Below are 17331 nucleotides of genomic sequence, written 5' to 3'. Positions count from 1 at the left end.
TTAAATGGCTATGGAATACAGCTTAAAAAAATTTAGGTATGTATTTTAGATCCAAAGATTGTTTTTCTTCTAGAAGAAAAAGAGAGGGAGATGTGTTTTCTCCTCATGTTATTTTCATGAGTCTATAGCTACACGCTACATTTCAACACAGTTATATTGATTTTTATGTTTTTTTATTGCAGCAGAGTGATGACTCCACAAATTATCCTTCAAAGAATCTGGAGGCACATGGCTAGAATCACAGGTAGGGGCAAACTGCGTTCTTTTGACTTAAATGTGAAATTTATGATCAGACAATTTTTCCCCCTATAACTTGGACTCTAAGAACACGTGTACATTTGAGGATGACATTCACCCTAAAATATAATTTAGTCACCCTGAATTACCTGAGAAACTTCAAAATAGAAAGCTTCCCACTAAAGTGATAAGCATATCATCTTCATGAAAGAAAACATTATTCAAGAATGACAGTGCTTCAAATTGGAATCTCCCCCATCTCAGTGGGATGGTGCAACAGTGTGTGTCTCTAACAAACAGTAACAACATAATGCAATAGGATGCAATTTGGGTGGACAACATTTGTGGATGAAATACAAGTTAGTCACAACAGCAAGCTGTCTTTTGTGCACATGTATATTCAGATGTCCTGCCCAATATATAGAGAAAGGCTCTCTGTTGATATGAAGATTTTTCTTTCTTAGTGTTTTCCCACTGGAAGGGCTGGCAGCTCACTTCCTGTTTCTTGGCATGTCCACTTTGAATATGAAAAAGACACCTCACAAAGCAACTTGATAGATCCCATCATAAAAGCATGTATTATTTACTTGTGCCTCATGCTCTGAACTCTGCAGCAACCCAGCTCCCGGCAGGACTTTCTAAAAGTCTTGCATTGCTACAGCATGCCTTTGAGGCTGCCAAAGTCTCAATACGCATTTTATCATCTGCCACATGTGAATGACAACCTTTGCAAAGGAGCCATTTCCAGGTAGATTGCAGTAATCACCACCCCTTTGTATCATCAAAAGTCATCCTCAGAATGTCTTCCTGGGGTACCATACTATTTGGAACATGGGAGAAATCAATCAGAAATAAATGCCTTGTAGTCTCCCCCAGCACCTTGTTCTTCCTGAAAGCCACCACTGCTGTACACTGGGCCTTTGGCCCATGCCAGGCACCTGCAGAGCCAGCACTGCCTAGTGAGGGGAAAGGTGGGGCAAGTCCTGGTATGCTCAGAACCAGGCAGTGCAGTCTTTGACCCAATTCTTGCCATACATTTAATCTCGGTATTTTCCAAGCAAAGGTTTCAAGTAGCCAGTGCTATGCTGATTTCCCATCAGTTGACCTCAGTTGGGTCCTATGTCTCTTTGGCCCTCCTGGAATCCAGAGAACTGCAAAGCTCGAAGTACAACCAAGGATCTAAACCTTGCTAATCAGAATGTGGTCCATGGACCAGCAGTAGGCGCATCCACCTGCAAATTTGTTTAGAAAGGCAGAATCTCTGGCTTCACCCTGACCTCAAAAGCATCTTCACAAAACCCCCTGGGTACTGTGTATATTAAAGGTGGGGAAACACTGTTACACAAGGGCTGGCTGGGTGCCCAATGGGAGCCTCATGCTTTACTGCAGAATCTGATTTAACAAGCTGGCCAGTTCTGAGCAAATTATTCTTTTACATACACAATAAACTAGCTGTGTGACCTTGGGTGAGTTATGTTAACCTCTTCGAAAAAGATTTTCAAAAAGGCATTAATAATAGTACTTGACTCATAGTGCTACTGTGAGGATTAAATTGGGTAATATAGGTAAAGAGTAGTTAGCTCAGCACCTGGCATATGGATAAAAGCTGACAAATACTGACTATCATGAGTCTGGGTTTTCGCATATGTACTTTTAGACACAGGGTGGAAAAGAGCGCGCAATCTCAGACATCTGCTACCAAGTTACCTCAGGAAAACCAAGGTACATTGTCCAGGGCAGCACATCAGGCAATGAAGTGAAAAGGCCAGATGTAGGAGTTGCATCTGTGAGTAGAAAGAGGCAGTGATCAGGAAACTGGGAAGGTGGGTACCAGCTTACTATGTCACAAGAGCTAGCAGAGGGTAGAGACAGCTGGTTGAGGATGTCAAAGCAAGATAAAGCAGAAAGCAAGCTGCAGAACACTCGTGCCAACAGAGGAGGGACAGACTGTGCCGTAGGAGCGTGGCAAGCTGGGTGCTCCAGCCCTAGACCCAACTCTCTGCCTCAGGAAAGACCACAGGTGCCATCCCGGACTCAGGCAGGTTCCACGAGGTCTGTCCTGCTCATTAGACCCGCCAGTCTAAACCAGGCAGGGCTGCTAACTATTCTACTCTCCTCATTTTGTGTTCTTGTGACTCTGTCTCTCTTTCTCTCCCCACCCGTGCCCTTTCTTCTGCTTCGTCCACCACAGTCAAACATGCAGCCAGGTCACCACAAATTCCCTAGGAGGGGTAGTAGCTAGAATAAGGTCAGAAGCCAGAAAGACCACTGGGAGAGAGATTGCAGGCTGCAGAGTGACTAATATTTGGTCAACCTGGAAGTAGGTCTTTGGATGGGGTTGGGAGAAAGTGGGAAGAAGAATGGGGCTTTCTCAAAGAAGCATATGTCCTCAACATGCAGCCCCAGTTCTGTGAGCAGCCCAACCTTCCAAAGGCAAGCTTGCAGAAGGCCACGTGAACCCATGCTTCAGCCTGGGGACTGCCTGCCTATAAAAGGCACAGTATATGCCTCATTCAAGGACAAATTCATATGCCTAATGACAACCCTGTCAGCAATATTAAGACATCTCCCATGCATTGTTTTCTAAGGCTGGTCTGTAAAGGATGTCATGAAGTGTCTGTAGAACTGGCACTTTTTGAGCACGATTAAATTCATTATTTGGGTTCTCTGCCTCAGAGCTTTCTCCATGGAGCTGAATAAGGTCAACACCATGAAACTTAATGGTGTCTTACAAAGGGAATGCATCAGGTCATGAGGGCCAGGGTTTTCCATGTTCTACCAAAGACTCCAACCCCTTCAGCATCACCTTCAGACTTGCCTCTCTTTGCCAAGGGCTACTGCAAATGACAGAGATGGTTTCATTGTACAACACAAACATAACAATAACATGTATTACAACAGTCATCCAGATAATCTTTTACACTTGTGAGGCATGTGGTAATGTAAAAAAAAAAAAAGAAAGAAAGAAAGAGACCATGGGAAGGAAGGGAGGGAGAGGAGAGGGAGGGAGGGAGGGAGGGAGGGAGGGAGGGAAGGAAGGAAGGAAGGAAGGAAGGAAGGAAGGAAGGAAGGAAGGAAGGAAGGAAGGAAGGAAGAAAAGGGGATGAGAGGACCTTGGAGCAGAACTCAGAAGTTTAGTTCCAACTGTTTCTCTCATCCTTAGGTCCCTGAGCAATTTTCTTCCCCTATCTGAATCTCAGTTCACTCATATGCAAATGGAGAAAACACCTTCAAGCATTCAGTAAAGAGGAAATGATAACATGTGGAAAGTGTTTTGTACACTATATATCACTGTAGAATTTACATTTTATTTTTGCTCTAAGAGAAATAACACCCCCCCGAAAGAGTTAGGATATAAATCGTGATTAATGCTCAAGACAACTGAGAAAATTTTGTCCATTATTTCAAAAGTATGGCTTAAATGCAAGTGACCTCAGGATACAGAAAATACGTAACAGATTATTTTTTCTTCCATACTTTCAGCTTTATGGTTATAGCTAACATCATTTCCCCTCTTACAAATATTTCTTTTTCTCTTCTCACACATGTAAACCTATTCAGAGTGCACGATAGGTTTTCCAATACTATGAAAATCCCTTCCACACGCTTTATGATCTGCCACAGCTTATCTGGGGATGCTTTTCCCGCCACATGCAGATCAAGGAGTCACTACGGGCTCGTTCACAAGAAGGGGCCTAATAGGCTCCTACAGAAATCCTAAAGGCTCCAAAGGTACTGTTCATTTAAATTGGGAAGGGAAATGAACATGCACAGAGAACATATCTCATACATTTCCAATGGGAGTGTTTGCTCATAATAGTACCATAAAAAATTCCCACAGGAAATGAGCCCCCTCCCCAGTAAAATAAGATTCCCAAATTGAAATAGAGTTCATAAGATTTCAAGCATGTTTAATACTTAAAATGTTCTGAAAGGGAAAAAGCTGCTCAAAATTTGCAGACACAGAGAACACACACACACACACACACACACACACACACACACACGCAGAGGCAAGTTGCCATTTAGAAAACCAGTGCTATAAGGAGGGAGGGGTGAGCTGTGGCAGCCATCATCTCACACAGGATCCCATAATAAACACCACTGTTGTTATAATCTTGCTTCAGGATCTTGGTCTTCCCTTGCTGAGCCACATTAATGTAGAAGTGACAAGAGGTGGCCCAGTGCTGGTGTGGAGAGGTCCCCCAGGTGGGGCTCCAGGTCAGGCACACGGCAGGAGCACTGCTGGCAGAAAGCTGCAGCACAGAATAAACCTATTTGTGGACACACGGGGAATATCCCCAGGAAGCACCCCAAAATATTTGAGAGCACCAAGAAGAATCAAGTGAAATCACATTAACAGAAATTTCCAAGGATTTAGGTCCTATATCAGCACCTCCTGTCCCTTCACAGTCACTCTCTGCTTAAGAATTTCTGCCAAGTCCTGGTGGCCACTTGGGCTCTCCTATCCTGTCACCAGTGCCCTAAACCCATCCTAGTGCCCAAACTCCTAGCGGCCCAGGATGCAGAGAGGAAGAATGACAGTTTCTCTTTCTGTTACACTCTAACTTTAGAGTTGTCACAGCAGTGTTTTACATAGTTCAGTAAAATAGGTCTTCGGTTTTTCATTTACAGGGCATCATTCTCCTGGGAACCAGTCCCAGTTAAGCTAGAGTTCTAGTCTGCAACCTGTGCTCAGGTCTCCTGCTCTCCTCCAATGGCTCAGGTGCTATGGTGGGACCATATGGTGGGGCCCACTTCAATATGCCCGGTGCCCTTTCTGGAGGATGCCCTCAAACCTGCAGTGGCCCCTGCTCAAGTTCATCTTTCAGAGGCTCTTCAAGCCGAATGAGGATGGGTCTCTTGTAGGCAGGTCATCCCCACCCGGCTTTAAGACATTCCCAGATACAATGTAGACTCGAGATGGGATCTCTGCCACCAGAAGCAAGCCTGTTAACTCTCAGTGCTGTTGGTAAAATTCCTGCACAATCAATCAAGGTTACAGGGATACTCATGTTTTCCTGGGAATCCTGACTAGTTACTACCCCCAGCTGTCCAGTATTAGCATGATCTAGAAACGGCTCTATGGTCTGAAAGGCACACTTTAAAATGTTTAAATATCTGAATGAGAGATTCAAACGGCATGGGAACTAATGCTTACTGAATATTTGCTGTGTGCCAGGTGCTGTGCACTCTTCATTCTTCAGGCAAAACAAAAAGTTGACCTTAGTATCTCTATTTTACAGATGGGGACACTAAAACTCTTGGATACTAAGTCAGCTGCTGAAAGTCACAAAAATAGTAAGTCGGGACTTGCAAAATGCAGGTCTGTTAACTCCCACTCCACTCTCTCCATCATTAAACGCTATTTTCCAAAGTAATCTAGTTCAGCGTACCAGAATAGCTGAATACAAGGGTGTCTAGCCTGCTTGTAAGCGTGCACCCATGCAAGGACACACACATACTCACAAATCAGGCACAGAGATTGTAATTAAGCTTCTCTAACACTCAGGCATGGTGAGGATAAGTACCTTTAAACTAGGGCAGCCTTAATTTAGAAATGGGGTGAGATGGGTAGTGATACAGCCAACTTAACTGCCATCTAAATTCTTTTTAAGATCAAGAAGATCAAGTCACACTTAAAGCTTTAGAAGCGGAGAATAAAATCACGGGCTTAGTTCTGACCTGGAAAAAAAAAATGCAGAGCTTCAACCACAGAGACCTTGCATTAAACAACATCTGCTCTGGTGGGGGCTGTGAGATGTACAATTCATTCCATAGGATCGGATTGCCCTGGCTTTTGCTGGAATGAAAAGGTTTTGGAGTAAAGACAGGTGGGGGCTGATTAGTAAACAAAAAATAATAAATGATTACTGTTTTAAGACTTAGAGTTTTTGGAGTGACAGTCTGTTACACAGTATCACTGAGGTACTAGCTAACTGATACAGACAGTAATTTTCCTTTCCAGGGATAAGATGTTCGCAAGATCGATCGCCACACAATGTGTAACCATTCTGCTTATTTCTTTTTTCCTAAAAACTCAGGTTAAACGATATGCCTCTATTTAACTTCATTTTCTTCACATACAGAAACGATACATTAGTTTTCCTTAGGAAAAAAATTAAACAGGTATGGCAGGATGTGAAATTGGTAGTTTTGAATGAAGTGTCAAGATGCAGTAAAAATATATGCCAAAGCAAAGGTACAGATCAACATGTATTTTCATAAGAAAACACAGAACAAAAATTAATAGTTGGTGCCAGATATTTATAAGACCTTCAATGCTTACTCATGCTCAAGTACAAAAGAGCCATGGCAATATCTGAGAAGGGGCCTTCTCTGGTGTTCCCAGGCTCACTCCTAATCCCAAGGGTTGGAAGAGGGAACGTCTGATCTAGACTGATCTAGGAGCCCTGAAGTTTGAGAGAACTCTATGAAGAGAAGAGAAACCTCTCTGGAGAGTCTGTGCCGTATGTCTCACTAGGACTCCTGGCCAGGGGACAAAGTGGAATGGTGCTTCCCCCTTTGTCTCTGGCCAAGGCAGCAAGAGGGTCATGGGACCATTCAAAAGCGTTAAACAAGTCAGGGAGGCGCAGTGCACTGCTGCCTGATTCCCACCAAAGAAATCTAGGGACCAAAGAGATGGGCTGACTTGCCTGCTGTGGAGACAGTAAAGGAAAGCAGCTGCTCCCGCTCATGGGATGGGAGCTAAGGGATTTCCCAGAGTCTTCCTAAACAAAGGATGTGGGTCATGAGGGAGAGCCCACTAAAGCTGGTTCAAATCTTCCACAAACGGTCCAACTGGAAAAACAAAGGGATCCTAACAAAAAGGGTCTGTGTGCAGGGGGCCATCCACGTAGCAAGAGAAGCGGCCAGTGGAGGAAAAAGCATCACCCACACCAAGGAAAGTGCAAGAGCAAGCTCCTAGTGGGCAACTCTGAAGAACCCACATGGACCAGTTTTCCACTGTGGCATAACCAGTAGCCATAGATTCAGTGGCTTAAAACACCTGGTGGTTAGCTCACAGTTCTGTAAGTTGGAAGTCTAGCATGGCATGGCTAGGTTCTCTGCTCAGAGTCTCATGAGGCTGTGCTCTCTGCCACACCCACCCATGTTCGGGGCAGGATTCAGTTCCTTACTGTTGTAGGACTGGGGTCCCCATTTCCTTCAGCATGCCCCGCTCCTCTGACAACAAGGCAGCTCATTTCATCAAGGCCAACAGGATGGCATCGCTGCTGCTTCTCATCTCTTTTAAGGACTCACCTGTTAGATTGGGCCCGTTCTGGATAAGCTCCCTTTTTATGAACGGATTGGGAATCTTAATTATACCTGCCAAATCCCTTCACCCTTGCCATATAATCTTGACAGTGACTATCCAATCACAATTACAGCTGCCACCCACACTCAGGGGGAAGGGATTATCTAGGGCGTGTATATCTGGAGGCAGGGATACTGGGGACCATCTCAGAATTCTGCCTCATGTACCACAAAATCACTAAACAGATAGCTATGTGTGTATGGAGACCCAAAGAACACAAACCACCCTACGGCCTTGCGAGCATTCCTATTTCCCGTACCCTCTCTCTTTGTATGACTTATCTTGGTTAGCATGCTGGAGGAAGGGTGGAGGTGTGATGGGGTTGAAGGACAGATGGCCACACCTGCTCTCTGGACTCCTAACCACAGACACGGACCAAGGTACTTTTTACTGCCTAAAAATGAGGAGTCAGGGAAATGCCTGAGCTTAACCAGAAGGGTGAAGAACATCCATGGGAGACAAATGAAAATGTTTTTAAAGATTTCTTTTTATTTGAGAGACAGAGAGAGAGAGAGAGAGAGAGAACACAAGGAGGGGGAGCAGAGAGCCCAAAGTAGGGCTCGATCCCAGCACCCTGGGATCATGACCTGGGCCGACGGCAGATGCTTAACCGACCGAGCCACCCAGGCACCCCCCTCTGAAAATGTTTTTAAATTAAATCTTGAGTCCTGCTTGATCAATTATAACTCTTTATAACGGTGGGTTTAGAGGCCACTCGGTTTTCTTCTTTATGCTTTCTGAACTTTAAACATCTAATAAATATATTAAACACATATTTATATGCTTTATATCTTAAGATAACACTATAAAATATTATTTACAAAAAAGTTGATCATATCATGAGTTTCTTACTAAAATTCCCGAACAATAACAACAACAACCACAACATCACTCTGGATTCACTGCTGGGATTTTAAGAGCTTGGGTTCATTTAAAGGAGTAATAAAGTACCTTTGGCCCCAATTAAGAAGACAAATGTAAACATGCAGGATATGGCTGTTGTGGCCGACGTTACATTGCTCTGGTCCCTTTTGCAATGTTCAAGCTTCTACTTGAATGACATGGATGAAGACTGGTGAGTATTTTGGGTAGGTGCCATGTTCCATGACATGAAGCTTAGTAAGTCAGTCACATCTCAGATAACATATCTCATTTGCACAGTAATTTTTTACATAGAATTAAGCCCTCAGGACCACCCACTGCAGACATGGCCTCTCCAAGCATCTGGGAAACTAAGAAGTATAAAAGGCATGTTGTTAAGCATATTTACATGATTATCATACAGTATAATTCTACGCAAATGTAAAAAATTGGTCTGTCGTAGAAGATTTTCTAGAATCAATTACGGATAATGTTCCATTTCAAGGGGCTACTTGGGCAGTGGGATCAAAGACTCTTTTGTTCTATATACCAGCAAGGCTTTCAAACAAGCTGGTCAGAAAATTATGCGGCTTATCCAAGGAGCAGGAACTCAGCCTGCGCAGCCAATACTGAAAAGCAAATCAAGACAGGAATACTGAGGTATTTACTACTTTAAACAAAAGAACCCGATCAGAAATATTTTCGTTTCAATGCACTGCCTTTAGGAGAAAAATGATATTAGCAAACATAATCAACGAGTAAAATTTGTGAGGGGCGTTGTTAGAGTAAGAGCTTCAGGCAAGGTATTTTGCCATAACCATAGAAAGTAAGAACTAGTATTGTTACCTAGCCTGCAGACAGGAGACCCAGACAAGGCAGGTTCCATAACTTGCCCACAAAAATAAAACCAAGTATTGGAGCTGATTATTCACCAGCCTTAGAGAAAACACGGATGGCTATTAGGTTTCAAATTGTATTTCCAGTAATGACTCTTACTATTTTATAATAAAAATTTTTCCATATTTCTCATTCTTGTCCTAAGGTACCTCTCATACTTAAGATATGTTTAAAATTCCAAAACACAGAGCACGTAAGCAATAGGGCTGCGGTAAACTCAGATGACTCCCAGTGGTGTGTTCATTAGAATGGATCCTGGGACAAGGATGGTTTCCAAATCACAGCTCCCCCTCACACCACTCATCATAAAACGGAGTAGGGGTAAAGGGTGTAATTGTATGGCTTTTGTGCCACCTCCCAATTCATGCCATCAGCACGGTACCCAGAGAGAATATTACTAAAGACACTCTGTCATAATTTGAAGTCTTCTGGTTTGTTTTATTGTGTTCCATCTCTAATGAGAGCAACAGCCAAAAGCTCTTAATGACTATAGTATACTTTCCACAACAGGCCGATTTTCACACCTGTATCAAATTATGAAACAGTCTAATCATGTAAATAGGCTTAACAAGATAATCAGTCTTCCCAACCAAATTTTCCAAACAAATATTCATAGTTAAGACACAGAACAATTCCATTTAGGAAGTTCAGAGAAAACGCACTTGCTATATAAAGCAGACCGACATACTGGAATGTAAAAATGCAGAGCACGGGGAAAAGAAGCGGGGTTCCGCGTGGAGAGTTCCGATCCATGAAAGGCAGGTGAAGTGAGGCAAGAAAAGGATACTTGGAGCGGAGGAAAGAGGAGAAAAGAGAAGGTTATCCCAGGTTTGGTTAAGTGAGGGCCCCTGTGAACGCTCCTAGGCAGGGCAGGCACACCGTCTTCCAAACTCTAGCTTTCTTCCCACACTACAACATTCATCTGTAGTACTCATGCTCCAGAAAACTAAAAGCTTGAATCCTCATCATTTGTAACGCCAGGCAGCATGAGAAATTGAAAACATGAGCATCAGTGAGAACAACGTCTCCTCTCAAACTGGGCTCACAGAACATGCATATTCCACAAGTTGCTAACAGGTCTTTTTCGAAAAACAGAAAGAACTCCATGGTGAAGTAAGTGTGGAAATTGTTGCACTGAACAAAGATGAACAGGCTTTCTGACTTCTCAGGACATTCAACAGACTAATGTGAATGATGAGTCTTTCGGCAGAGGGTAAGGATTGGTGGTGGGGCCAGGAGGTGACCAAGGGTTGGGGGGCACGTTCTCCACCACCACCATCCCCTCTATTTTGTGACAAAGACAATTCCTGTCTTCTTCATCTCCTATAAAGTTCTGTGTGAGAACATCTTTAAGTTGCCTCTTCTGGGTCAGTTGTCCTAAAGAACAGCTGCCCCTAGAAGCTTCCTGTGTAACATTTTTGAGCAGCTAGGTGTGTACACAGTGTCCCCAACCTTGTCTGAATATGGAGCTTCCTTTGTCAAAAGACATCTACTAATATGTCAGCAAACAGAATACTAAAAATACGTGAAACGTGGTTTAGCAAAATTTGGACTAGAGATATTTAGGTGAGGCTGTTCTTCTATGCCCCACCATTATTCTAGGTTCATATTTCTCTTCACCATGGAATGCCAACCGGGCCACTTTCTGGTAATCCTGGAGCACAGTATTCAGCAGACTTGGTAAGCCACCTCCAATGAAACAGTTAAGAAAATTAGAGTCATCTTATGAATCCCTCTGAGGACTTACAGTAACTTACTTCATTGCCTGAGTCCGTAATAAGTGTATTTTCAAAAAGAACTGGTAAATTACAGGGCTTTTAGAGGACACTCATGATTAAGAATTATTCTGTTTCAAACACACACACTTTCTATTCTTAATTAAGTGCACCTGAAGCTAGGTGGACACTTTACCTAGTAAGTTCCAAATATGTCTTAAGCTTCAAGCCTTTCGAGGTGACAGTATCTATTTTACATAACAGTGCTTGGTTATATACACCCTAACAGCAACTTGGAGCTCATGAAAATGAAAAATCTATATGAACTGGCAAACCACAGCACTTTTAGAGTATCTACTAGGGATAAAATGAGATATGGTAACATTTTCATTTCTGCTAACTTTTGCAAGATGTTAAGTCTCTTTGGAAGAGGCCAAGGGCCCCCTTGAAGAAGTTAATCAAAAGAAGGAAAACCCAAGGTAAGGCAGACAAAGGAAGTGATAATGCTCACTCCCTATGGTGAACCAAGGAGAATATGGCACATTGACTCCAAACGTTTCTGGAACTAGAAAAATGATGAGCTCCATATCTGGCAATACAGTGCATGAGATCCCCAGAACAGCCCTCTCCTGGAAACAACTAAAGTGCTGGATAAAATAAAATGAACAATCTTTAAAATAGAAGTAAGAAAGCAAGCAACACTCAGAAGCTAAGTGAAAGCAGGCACTCGGGAAGTCACTGAGCACTGCATGAGGCTTTCACCTCCAAAGCATTTGCCAGGGTGATGAATTTGAGTTTTCATTTTCATGGCTCTTGCAGCATAGAACACAGGAGACAAAAACCCAGGGCATTTCCACCGTGGGAGTCCAACAATAAACACTGCTGTTTGATAAAACTGGGTCTCCTGAGAATTATATGTTTAGTGTAATGGTGAACTAGAGATAAACCCACTCCCTGTGCCCATCTTACCCCACTGGCCTATAAAGAAAATTACTAGTCTTGAGGAGGTGGGAAAACAATCTCCCATGAGAATTAATGAGCCTATGCTTGTCCTTAGGCAGGTTTATAAACTAAAATCATACTTTCTGGGTAAGTCAAAAACACTCAAGCCAGTAACAGAAGATGGTCAAAAGCTAAGGATATTTAAGACATCTGGTGGATATAAATGCAAGTAGCCCCTGGAGGAACTCACCCTCAATCTAGGCCTCAGGAATGCCCATAGACATAGTTCTAAGAAATATAAGCTCACATTAAAACACACACACACACACACACACACACACACACACACACACACACACTAACAAAACAAGAAGCAAAGCACCATGAGAGAGAGTCAGCAGCTGAATGAGACTCGCAAAGACTGCAGATATGGAAAATACCAGTTATACAAAAGAAAATTACGTATGTTTAATATGTTGAAAAAAAGAGAAATGGAAACTTTATACAAGGAGCCAGACACAATTTTAAAAAATGACCAATCCAACTGAAAAAAAGAAACAAATAAAACTTCCAAAATGAAAAATACAATAACTTAAACACAAACTTATTCCATGGGTTTAATAACATACTAGCCACAGTCAAGCAGTGAATTAATGACTGGAGGGAATTCTCCAGAATGTAGCACAGAAAAACAGAAGACACGGGAAATACAAAAGAGAGTTAACAGACATGGGAGATAGAGTGAGAAGAATTAACATACAATTAATCATAAGGAGAGGAGAATAAGAACAATACAGAGAAAATATTTGAAGAAGTAACGACTGATGATTTTTCAGAACTGCTGAAAGACGCCAATCCACAGATTTGGGAATCTCATAAAATTCAGAGAAGGGAGTAAGAGGTCAGGGGAGAATGGGAAGGAGAGGGAGAACAGAAGGAGGAGGAGGAGGAGGAGGTAGAGAAAAAGAAAAAGAAATTCATGTCTACACATAAGGAGAACAGAATATCACATACAAAGACCTTAAAAAAATAGCTGAGAAAAACTATCCCAACCATGGGGCCCCAACAACTATAAACAACACTTTCTTTCCAGGAGCCCCATACAAGCCTCCAGACTATACTTGTGTAGAAGACAGGTATTCACCTGCCAGCTTCCCGAAAACACAGTAACTTCACTTTAGTGGTGGTCATAAGAGATCATTTGAAGGTTTAAGGAAATACCACCAGTAGATCATGTAACCCTCAGGCACCTGTGGAGCTCTCTCCAAAATGAAGCTACCTTTGGTTACACAGGGGGTTCCTGAGGAATACCTGATTCCTTATTTATATGCATTATGCAGGCAATGAGCATCTTACAAAAGGAGTCATCTGACTAGAAAAAGGGGAACAAAATTAGTCCTTGAACTTAGTGATCAATGGTTCCTTGGCTCTGGAAGGCATTCAGGTCATCCTCAACTCACTGGGCACGGTTGGTATGGGTGACAGACTTGCCTTGGTCTCTTGTGGGCCAAGGCAGTCTGTGCAATAACTTATCTATTCTGTCATGCCCAGATAAATGCCTCAGGTCAGAGAAATGTAAGGAAAAGCCACCTGACTTTCTCAGGTAGACTTTGATGGTTTAATGGGATTTCTTCCGCTTGTTGGGTCTGGGATCCTGAGGGACAAGTCTGAGGTCATTATTTCATGTTGGTCTTGTTCTGTTGATAACAGCCTTAATTAAATGCTGTATGAAACAAATTGAATGGATTTGGTTCTCAGCCTTTGTGGTGATCAATAGAATGGTGTACTCAGGGGAAAATTTCTCAGAAGCCAAGCTGGTGTAGAAACAAGAGGTGGATATTATTGGAAAACAATTCTCCATGGGTCTTTTGTGGTTCTGCACATCTTGTGAGCAAAGGCACTAACTATCCTTTGTTCTGGATTATCATTTCAAGAATGTCTGTATAGGAAGCAGCCTTGCAAGATAAAGACAGTAACTCCCTCTGGAGCCAAGGGCAAGTCTGTTCGCTTCAGTATAATAAAAGATAATATTTCTCTCCAGACTAAAGGAGGGGCATGGGGCACCTGAGTGGCTCAGTTGGTTAAGTGTCTGCCTTCCAGCTCAGGTCATGATGTGTCAGGCTCCCTGTTCAATGGGGAGTCTGCTTCTCCCTCTCCCTCTCCCTCTGCTCCTCCCCTCCCCCCCACGTTTGCACGTGTGCATGTGAGAGCTCTCTCTCTCTCTCTCTCTCAAATAAATAAATAAAATCTTTAAAAAAATAAAGGAGGGGAGTTCTTACTGCTAATTATAAAAGATTTGGGTTCCCTAAGCTCAGGGCTTATTTAATTCAACCCATTGCATATGCATTCATCTGGGACGATGGCACCCCAGTGGGACTTGGGGCAAAGGGAAGTGATGCAAATATGCTGATGCTCATGCTGTTTGTTATTCTGGAAGTAATCAAGTCCTTTGTTGATAATCCAGGAGTCTCATATCTTCTGCCAGCATCCATAAAACTAGCAGGCTAAGTTGTTAGCTTGCAAGTAGGGTACAACCTCAGACACTTCACAGAGCTTGACTCAAACAACCTAAAAGAAAATGCGCAAAAAACTTGAAGATGCAATTCATGGAAGAAAAATCAGGACAGCCAATAAACATATCGAGTAAATGAAAACTAGAGCTCCAATGAGGTATTATTTCACACTGAAAAGCCTGACGAAAATCGAAGAGTCCCACAATATCAAGTGTCGGTGAGGACAGGAAGAAACTCAACACTTAAGACACTGCTGGTGAAAGTATAATTTGGCTAATCACTCCAGAAAACAATGTGGCCTTCCAGGACAATCGAAGATGTACATATCCCATGACCTGGCAGTATCATTCAAGGGTGATTCACTGAATCCCTTGTACACATGCACCGTAAGACAAGTACTATTTGCAATAACAAAATATTTAAAGCAACTCACATATCTACCAGTGGGAGAATGTATATACCCACCTTGTGGCATATTTATACCACCCATGCAGCAATATGGATGGATGTCAGAAACGTGTTGAAAAATAAAGTTGCAAAAGAATAAAGCTATTACGATTCATCATATAAAGTTTAAAAACATACTAAAAAAAACCGAATTGTTCAGGAACACATATATACGAGGAAATCTATAAAGAAAAGAAAATAAATGATAACCACGAATGCTGAGTAGTGGTGACCCAAGGAGAGACACGGGTGAGCCCCGAGTAGGCACATGAAAGACGGCAAAGATGAGGGCGACATTCTTCTGCTTGAACCCAGCGGTGGGAATAGGAGTGCCCACTGCACTGTGATGTTTCTTAATACCTCACAAATATGCTACAAATATTTGCTCGTAAGAAGCCAATTTTTTTAAAAGGGATGCCAACTACGTGAGGAGCACAGGTTGATTCCAGGTTGTTTTCCTTCAAAAAACAAACAAGAACCAACACCACGAAGAAAGCAGCACCAAGGGCTTTTTCTCCCAGTGAGCTGCCCCATTCCAGAGTAAACAAATCCAAACCTATGTGAGATACCTCCATCTAGAGTTCAGAAAACTTGCTGGGAATAAAATACATGGAGGCTCTGCGACACTGACCCTGAATCAAAGATAGCATCAATGTGAAGTACCGCTCTGTTGCTTTAGGAATCACTGAAATTTACAATGCTACCTGGACAATAAAGAGCCCAGCTCTTGGGGGGCGCCTGGGTGGCACAGCGGTTAAGCGTCTGCCTTCGGCTCAGGGCGTGATCCCGGCGTTGCGGGATCGAGCCCCACATCAGGCTCCTCCGCTAGGAGCCTGCTTCTTCCTCTCCCACTCCCCCTGCTTGTGTTCCCTCTCTCGCTGGCTGTCTCTATCTCTGTCGAATAAATAAATAAAATCTTTAAAAAAAAAAAAAAAAGAGCCCAGCTCTTGGAGCATGTGTCTGTGAGGAGGCTGTCACCGAGAGACAGAGTTCTGTCTGCGTCCTCACACTGCTGCACACATCATACCCTCAACTGCAGCTTCACAGCAAGAGGAAGTACTCGCTGCATCAGCACTGTGCCTCTTCAGCTTATGAGACCAAGGTGATGAGTGAACAAAGACGGGAATGCCCTTGGAGGTACTGAGATCTACAGCCATCTATAGAAAATGAGACCTTCAGAACACCACTGAAAGAGACCATTTGTGGTTTTACTGCTACAGGGGCTGCTATAAAGATTCAATCTTGTTAGAACTTTGTTATGGTAACATGTATTTGCAACACTCTCAGTATCTCTACCTTCATTTTGGGGATGCAGGGAAAAAGGAAGAGATATAAATAAATATGGAGACTTTGAGGAATCAGAATATTTCGGCTTGCTTAAGAAACATTCACCATAAAATGCAAACAAACACTTCAAGCCGTAAGGATTGAAATATAATTTAGAAACGTTTTTCGCCCTACAGATCTTGTATCATTGTCTGATTTGGGGGGGGGGGTGTCCTAAGAAAAGTAAAACAGAAACCATTGTTAAATGATGGGAATTAAATATCTGAATTTGTAAGTCTACTGAGATTTCTTCGAGAGATTGGTAAAACATGAGGGGACCTTCATCAGTGTTGTATATCAGCAGTACAGGCATCGGTACTGTTACCTAGGTCTGAAAAGCTACCGAAACGTCTCATCAATGGCTTGCTTTATCTGACAGTTTAAAGTTGATTTCTTTATCTTGGAATCTACATGCTTTCAGTTTTTTTGTTTTGTTTTGTTTTTATTTATTTTTTTGGTTTTTTTTGAGAGAGAGAGTGCTTGCGCGTGTGGAGGGGGGAGAGGAAAAGGGAGAGAATCTTAAGCAGGCTCCATGCCCAGTGCGGAGCCTGATGCGGGGCTTGATCTCACAACCCTGAGATCATGACCTGAGCCAAAATCAAGAGTCAGACACTTAACTGACTGAGTCACCCAAGTGCCCTGACATGCTTTCAGTTTTTTGAAGACAACTGTCCTGTAACTGCAAGGCTTCTAGGACAAAGTTAGCTTTCATAGTTACATATAAATGGAAACACAGGAGCAACCCACCACTCCTAGGACCAGAACCCTGTTTGTCTCCTGCCCTTTGCTATATATTTGGAAGCTTTACAAAAAGCAAAGTCAGAACTACTCATCTTTCACACCCACAGGCCACCATGGATTTGGGTTTATTTCAAACAGCCTCTTGTGAAGTAGAAGACTGCATACCAATGTTGTGCACGAGACAGGTATGCTCTCTGAGCCATCTCCATCCATAAGGGAAGACACTGTGCTCCACCATTTACCTTCTGTCTGCAAAAACAGCTGACCCTCCAACGCCCATGTAACTTAAGTACTTCCTAACTATTTAAACATTGCAAAAATGCCCATGAAGAGA

General features: G+C 42.8%; 1 protein-coding gene across 5 annotated transcripts in view; it reads right to left on the bottom strand.

Moving 5' to 3' along the window:
* Nucleotides 1-17331, bottom strand: part of LDLRAD4 (low density lipoprotein receptor class A domain containing 4) — a 417333-nt gene that overhangs the window by 104190 nt on the left and 295812 nt on the right. Inside the window, exon 6 of one of the 5 annotated variants that reach the window (XM_087857498.1) lies at nt 1945-2021. The exons of the other annotated variants lie outside the window; for them this stretch is intronic. The gene's annotated coding sequence lies outside the window, so the exon portion shown is untranslated. The remainder of the gene's footprint in view (nt 1-1944; nt 2022-17331) is intronic. 5 annotated transcript variants of the gene reach the window in all.

The sequence above is a fragment of the Ursus americanus genome, chromosome 30 (genome assembly GCF_024610735.1).
Source record: "Ursus americanus isolate L20-20 chromosome 30, mUrsAme1.1.p, whole genome shotgun sequence".
In the NCBI taxonomy this organism is placed as follows: Eukaryota; Metazoa; Chordata; class Mammalia; order Carnivora; family Ursidae; genus Ursus; species Ursus americanus.
The sequence above is the reverse complement of the archived record's forward strand: the minus strand, read 5'-3'. Positions and strand labels throughout refer to the sequence as shown.